Here is a 7574-nt window from a genome sequence, read left to right as displayed (position 1 = left end):
AATCATGCACCATGAGTTTTTATTGTAAAACCTAGTAAGGTCTACATGCTGCATTATTTTGTATAATGTTTTTTGCAGCTTTCTCTTAGCAGCTGGTAATTCCTTGAACCCTCAATTGAGTGACATCTGGTACCATTTCTCTCTCTGAGTGTTTTCTAGTTAGAATTCAAAGCCCTTTCTTCTCGCAAAACCATGTAAATGACATTCCTCCCCCCGGTTCCATCTTAGGATGCCACTGCCCAGTCTGTAGATTTATCTGCTGCTTAACTTGACAATGTGAAAGTTGAACAGTGACATCCCGCCTGATGTCTGGCTTGGCAGTGCACAGAATGGGCAATGCTGCTCTCGTTCCTACCACGATACATACAGATACATACTGGGAGGAATGTGGGCTAGGCAGTTCTTAGTTGCCGGTGTCCCAGATATTGCATTGTACCAGAGAAATTGCTGAGTCATCGGCACTATCATGCTTTTGGGAGTTGGGGAGGGGGTACTTAAATGTCTGAAAAATTCAACTAGTTGTGTTCATTTTTAGTACTGCCTTTATTTTCAGAAACTGGATGACAGTGTGTATTTGACTAGCAGTACTGGGACCTCCTTGTTACATTTATAGGGGCCCACATATGAATTATCTAACAGCAGCAATGGGTGCATTTTTCCAGGCCATATAGGGCTTTTTACCAGATGTTACAAGGAATGCCTGCATTGTTTTGAAAGGAAATGTAAAATTGAAGTAGCCACCCAGCCAGCCAGAGGCGGGGAATGCAGGGTACGTTTGCAAGAAGTCCTGACAAAATGTCGGCCTCATTTGTTTGTCTAGGATTTTTACCGTGTTTCCCCGAAAATAGGACCTACCCCGAAAATAAGACCTACCGGGGTTTTCCTGCAAATTTAAAATATAAGACATCCCCCCCAAAAGTAAGACCTACCAAACTTTTTTTTTTTAAAAGCAGGGCCGTCGAGAGCTACCCGAGGTCGCCCCCCCCCCCCACCCGATGTCGCCTGGCCCCCCCTCCGACCCCCCTCCCGGAACTAACCTGAAGCTACTTTCACCTTCGCAAGTTCGGATTCGAAGCAGCAGCGCAGCAGGGCAGACCTCTCCTTCCTTCCGTGTCCCGCCCTCGCCTGACGTTATGTTACGTCAGGCGAGGGCGGGACACGGAAGGAAGGAGAGGTCTGCCCTGCTGCGCTGCTGCTTCGAATCCGAATCCGAACTTGCGAAGGTGAAAGGAGCTTCAGGTTAGTTCCGGGAGCGACGGAGGTGGAGGCCCGGCGACCTCGGGTGGGGGGAGGGGGGGGGCGACCGATGTTTCCCAGAAAATAAGACATTCCCCGAAAATAAAACCTAGCACGTTTTGGGGAGGAAAAATAAATATAAGACAGTGTCTTATTTTCGGGGAAACACGGTAAAAATCTCTTTCTGTAAAGGGAAAAGATGGATATGTTGGTGAATTACAACATGCTTGAATGTGACTTATGCATCTGTTGTTGCAGTGCCCCCCCCCCCCCCCCCCCCCCCCCCAATAAAAAAAAAAAGGTAAGAGCATTTTCCACACACGCACATGTGAAAGAACTAAGGGAAGTCCCATACAGTGCTTGAAATGTAGACATGATAGAGTTCCAGATAGTAAAGCTGACTTATTCTGCTACAATACACTGTATCTGAATCATTTGTTTTTATTATAACATATAAAAGCAGGGTTTTAAGGCTTGATGTTCAGAAGCACAAATGACTAGAAAAGTCACAGTATTAATATAGCTAGAATGTCAAAAATTCCAGCATCGGACTGGTATTTGTGTTGCTAGTGTGATTCTGAAAGGCTTTTTGATAACTGAATCTCTTCATAGGACTAAAAATGAAGGAATATTAGCAGTACATTAGCTGTTCTTTTTTTATTATTATTTTTTTTGTTAATTTTCGAACCCACCAGTTTTTAATCCTCAACTTTCTTAGTTTCTGAGGTTTATCTCCGGCTGCAGTGGGCCCATGAACAAGTTCAACATGGCCAAATCTGCATCTGGGATGATAATTCTTCTCCTGAAGGTTTTGAACTATCACTACCACCATCATCACCCCTGGCTTATGTACTAGGGGCTAGGAACCTTTCTATCCTGGGCAACATTTAGCCAGTATGCATTCTTTTTCCTTCCTACCATACTTATTCCTCAGTGTCACCTTTCTGAGATTTGGTACAGATGTTTTACAACAGGGTCATCGTGTAAAGGTACTATATGGGGCTTCCCTCAATTCTTCACGCTGTACTAATAACTGATAATATCCCTGACCTAAAATTGGATCCCTTTTTGTTACACACGCATAGTCGTATCATTTCCTAGACTTCTGTTTGCTAAGTAGCCTTTGATAATCTCATCCCATAATTTGCATCTCATGTATGCAGTGCTAATTTTTCATTTTTTTTCCAGAATACAAGTGTAATGAGTCTGTAAGCCAGGATATGTGTACACAAACGAGGGAGGTGAGGTTTGGGGGCAAAATGCACAGCCTTACATTATTAGGAACAAATAGTTACAGGTCATTAAGGGTCTGATCAGCTACACTACCATGTAGGAAAAACATTTTGTACAGTAGCTCTGATTTTTGTTCGCCTTTGCCACTTTTGTGGCCCTTAGATGTCTTGGTAAAACAGTGGCTTCTGTTCCTTACCTTGTAAATGTGGCTTTCCACGTGTGGCTCTCCACCTTGACAGCAGACGTCTGTAAGAGAAGTGGCAAGTGAGTGTTGGTGTATCCTGTGGGTGGATAAAGTGGCACCCAAAATATGTATTAGAATTAAGCCATTCTTTGAAAATAAATAAATAAATACATACATGGAAGAAATGCAAATCTGTCACTCAAAGCTCATCCTGGGATGACAGCTGCACATCTTGGTAAGCTACTGTGGTGTGGCTTTCCACCAATGTTTTCACTTTTATACCCTCTTCCCTTCACTTCCATCGTGGCCATGAGATGTGATTTGAACTCATTAAGACATAGGATTTGTGCCACACTGTAACGCATACCTAAATCGAATATTTCTCCCTATTTAGCTCTGCCCTTCTGTTCCGTTTGTATCCCGAGAGGCTTCACTAATTGGGGTAATAGAGAATTTTGTTTTTTTGGCATTTGGTTTCAGAAAGGGAATAAGATGAAATACATGCTGCCATGGACAACTCAGGTTCTCCATATTCAGTGTATTGGAGCGGAGGCAAGGACTCGCCTTCCTAAGAGTTTTGTACAGAGATTTGTACAGTTGTGTAATAGGCCTTTCACTGTTTGTTTTAGATTTTTACTGTAACTTTTACTATGCTGTAAATTAAATACAGTTTTTGCCATTTTACTTGACTTGGTTCATGTTCCTCACCTGCGGCTCAAAAGCTGTGTGTGACTGTTTCAGGACACCAGTGTTACATGATGTGACTGGATCCTTTAGTGTTGTTATGAAGTCTGGGCCCACATGTTGCATTTGAGAGACCTGAGTGTGGGTGTATTATTATGTGAACACAATAGTTGCAACACAGCAAACTCGATATTTAACATCGTAAAGATTAATATTTGAAGTTGGATCTTAGCAGACTTCATTTCTTGGTAAATAATGTGTCAATCAGAAAGGATACTCAAACCATCTGTCACAAATGGATATCACAGAGTGCAAAGAATGAGTTCCCTTTGTGAGGCTGAAATAAGGGTTAACTCAAGATTTGGAACATAAACTTTTAAGACCATATCAGTTTCTTCTTTGGACGTCCTCTGCATAGTATTTTGTTTTGATGTACTACGCATCAACCGTGCACCCTAGGTAGCGCCAAAAAAAACTCCAAACAGTCCAGAATACCGCTGCCAGACTCATATTTGGAAAAACTAAATATGAAAGTGCAAAACCCCTAAGAGAGAAGCTTCACTGGCTCCCACTCAAGGAACGCATTGCGTTCAAGATGTGCACGATTGTATACAAAATCATTCACGCAGATGCCCCAATCTACATGCTAAAACCTCGTAGACCTGCCTCCCAGAAACGCCAGAAGATCAGCTTGCAAATTTCTCAATCTGCACTTTCCCAGCTGTAAAGGACTAAAATACAAGCTGATACATGCCACCACCTTCCCTTACATGAGCACACAGTTGTGGAATGCATTACCTACAGCCCTGAAAACTATTGACGAAATAACTAACTTTCGCAGATCTTTGAAGACACATCTCTTCAACGAGGCCTACAAAGAGAACCCATAACCTTACAAAACTACCTACCAGCAACCTTCTATACTATCCTGCTTAATACCCTCCTTCTCATTACCCTTTCTTAATCTTTTACATTACGAATTGTAAGTGACATCCTGGAATGAATATAGCATAACAAAACTTTGTAAGCCACATTGAGCCTGAAAATAGGTGGGAAAATGTGGGATACAAATGCAATAAATAAATAATATATGTAAAACAAAGCTACATAGAGTACAAATTAGCTGAAAGAGAAATGGAGGGGGGGCCTGTTTACTCACTGCTTCACTGCTGCCCACCGGCTCTCCCAAGCAACCAAAACAATTGAAAATTGCTTCATAAATGCTAATTTTAAAGAACATTTTTGGTAGGTTTCCAATCTGAGATTAAGGGACAACCACAGTAAGGGTGGTAGGTCTGGTAGTTCCAAAATGCCCCCTTCTTGTAGGCTGTTCCTAAAACAAATATTGTGAGAATGAGCACAGTTCTCTTGGTGGGGAATAGTGGATCTGTAGACTGGCCAGAGTAGAAGACTGCAAAGATCAGATCTTAAATGGGGTCCTCAATGCCGTCATGGTTGAAATGTTTGTAGCACCAGCGAGAAGCCTAACTGTTGTGTATTGTTAAGATGCCATCTGAAGAAACGGATGTGGTCTCAGTTCTTGTGTAATGTCCGTTTTGGATCAATAAAAAGTATCACACTGCAAAAAAAAAAATGTTCACGATTAGTATGGGAAAGTGAAATCTTAAATTGAAAGGAATATTCCAAAACAAGAACACACAAAATGAAGTTGCAGAAAAGACGCTTGAAAAAAAAAAAAAAAAATACTTCTCGGACAAAAGGTTGATGAAGGCCTAGAATAGCCTATTTGCAAAGGTGGTAACCAAACCCAAGACACAGTTTAAAATGTACGTGGAATAGTCATACTTGAAAATTACAAGCCTGTGTAAAGAGACTACACAATACTACACTTCAAAAACTCTCCATTCAAATATGTATTACTCTAAAAAGACACAACATAATATGCACTATGTGTAATATGTTGTTGAAAATATATAAATCACTCAGTGTGTTCCCACATGCACGGCAAGTGGCTCACTTATGCAGAGCAAAGCTGTCAGCTACTTCTGCTGCCATCAGTGACCATGTTCCACACATCACCATTTCTGCTTTTGTGAACCAAATTATATGTGCAACTTTAAAAAAAAAAAAAAAAAAAAAAGCCCATGATTTAGATTCAAGCACGATAAAGATGGCGAGCAAATACCATTAAAAAAATTTTGGCTGCATGTTTAGCTCCTGATGAAGGAATATGAAACGAGACACCTCATAGAGCTGCAGTCAGTGCAAAGGACACCACAGCTAAGTGATATTAGCGATATATATATATTTTGTTTTGAAGAGTGGTAACAATTTTTTTGAAATCAGGCACATAGTTTTTTTTGCACAGTGTATATTTTTTTTTTTTGCAGTGTATATTGCTTTATAGACAAACACAACAATTTTTTTAAGGTGCACATATAATTTGATTCACAAAAGAAGTCATGGTGATATGTGAATATGGTCCCCGATGTTAGCAGAAGTAGCTGACAGCTCTGTTCTGCATAAGTAACTCACTTGCCGTGTGTGATTTCTTATTATATATATATTAAACCAAGAGAAAGGCAATCCACCTAGGTGGATGAACACAAACTCCCACGTAAACAAGACTATCTAATAAGAAGTGGGAAATGGACCAATGACTCCAGGCAAACGGGACTTTGATGATAAAAGAAACAGCTTTATTTACAGACTCAACACAGAACTATGTTTCGGCCACAGGCCTGCCTCAGGAGTCTAAATTGTTGACAAAAAACATAAAAATTAATATAAACACAATAATTGTTAAAGAAAAAAAAACATAAAAATGTGATACTGACACGATATGTTTGAAACATGTCAATACAATATTTTTGAAACATCAACATATATAAATATGTAAATAAAATAGTAACATGTTTAAACAACATATTACACATAGTGCATATTGTGTTCTGTGTCTGTTTTAGAGTAATGCATATTTGAGAGTTTTTGAAGTGTGGGACAGTCATACAGCACATTGATAAGGGCAAGGAAGCAATACATATGGGGAGGTGGCACATGGAAGAAGTGAAGAAGAAGCTTGAGTCTTTGCTCAGACATATGACATTTGGAGGATCAATGTCTGTTTATTAAAATCTTGATACACCGCCTTCAATTTTGGATATGATTGGAGAGTACGGAAAAGGGGAGAAAGTTGAGTGAAGGAACAATCCAGATGAAAGCACGGTGATGTGTTGATTCTAAGCAGGAGCAGTAAACGGATGGGATAGGTAGTGTTCAAGTGCTGAACAAAGTCACTGTAAAAGGGTATAAGGAATAATCAGAGAATATGGGGAAAGACCTTGTGGAACAGTTTCGAAAGCTTATGCTGGATCCGGTATGCTATGGGGAGTCGGTGATGGTGGGTCAGAAGAGGGGTAACGGTTGAAACGTTGGGCAGGAGATAAAGGGTGAACCGAGGTGGTTTGAACATTCTGTAGTCTTTTAGGCCTCTGGTCCGTGGGTGAAGGTATAATTCCAGCAGGCTTGGTTAAAACCAGCATAAGTGACAGGGCTGCATGATCCTCAGAAACTTAGCCGAGATTGGGTGACAGAGCCGATGGGGGGAGGTGGGGCTAGTGCTGGGCAAGACTTCTACGGTCTGTGCTCTGAAAATGGCAGATACAAATCAAAGGTAAGGTATACACAAAAAGTAGCACATATGAGTTTATCTTGTTGGGCAGACTGGATGGACCGTGCAGATCTTTTTCTGCCGTCAGCTACTATGTTAAACACCGGCTATGCTGGGGTAACCTCTATGGAGCAGTGGTAACAACTCAGTAATAGTATTGCTGTATCAGGCTATAAAGAAGGCTGGGCTAATTCATGAGCCGAAACTCTGGCTAAAATCCAAACTGCATAGAAATGATTTGTAGTAGTAGTAGTAGTGAATGGGAGTAGGCTGAATGCTTTTGGACAATGACTTTGCAAGTTTTGATGATTATATGGATGCTACATAACTCGGCGGTAAGAAATGGAAGAGGGTCTGGATGTTGAATCAAGCATGACACTGAAAGAATGGAAAACAAAGATAACGTTTGGAATAGTCTATTTATTTTATTTATTTGCATTTGTATCCCACATTTTCCCACCTATTTGCGGGCTCAGTGTGGCTTACAATACATTATAAATAATAGAAGAACAATTGGTTGCAGTACAATAATGGGTTACAATGTGAAGAGTTATATAAGAGTTATATAAGACAGAGTAAATGCAGGATATTATGAGGGGATGGAAC

The 7574-nt window shown here is 40.6% G+C and overlaps 1 long non-coding RNA gene across 1 annotated transcript; it reads left to right on the top strand.

The window, feature by feature from the left end:
• The first annotated feature begins 1262 nt into the window (after window positions 1-1262).
• LOC115479925 lies at window positions 1263-3337 on the top strand. Its single transcript, XR_003943769.1, has 2 exons — window positions 1263-1910; window positions 1963-3337. It is a non-coding gene; the product is annotated as an uncharacterized LOC115479925 (long non-coding RNA).
• Window positions 3338-7574: the final 4237 nt, after the last annotated feature.

The sequence above is a fragment of the Microcaecilia unicolor genome, chromosome 11, assembly GCF_901765095.1.
Source record: "Microcaecilia unicolor chromosome 11, aMicUni1.1, whole genome shotgun sequence".
NCBI lineage: Eukaryota > Metazoa > Chordata > Amphibia > Gymnophiona > Siphonopidae > Microcaecilia > Microcaecilia unicolor.
The sequence above is the reverse complement of the archived record's forward strand: the minus strand, read 5'-3'. Positions and strand labels throughout refer to the sequence as shown.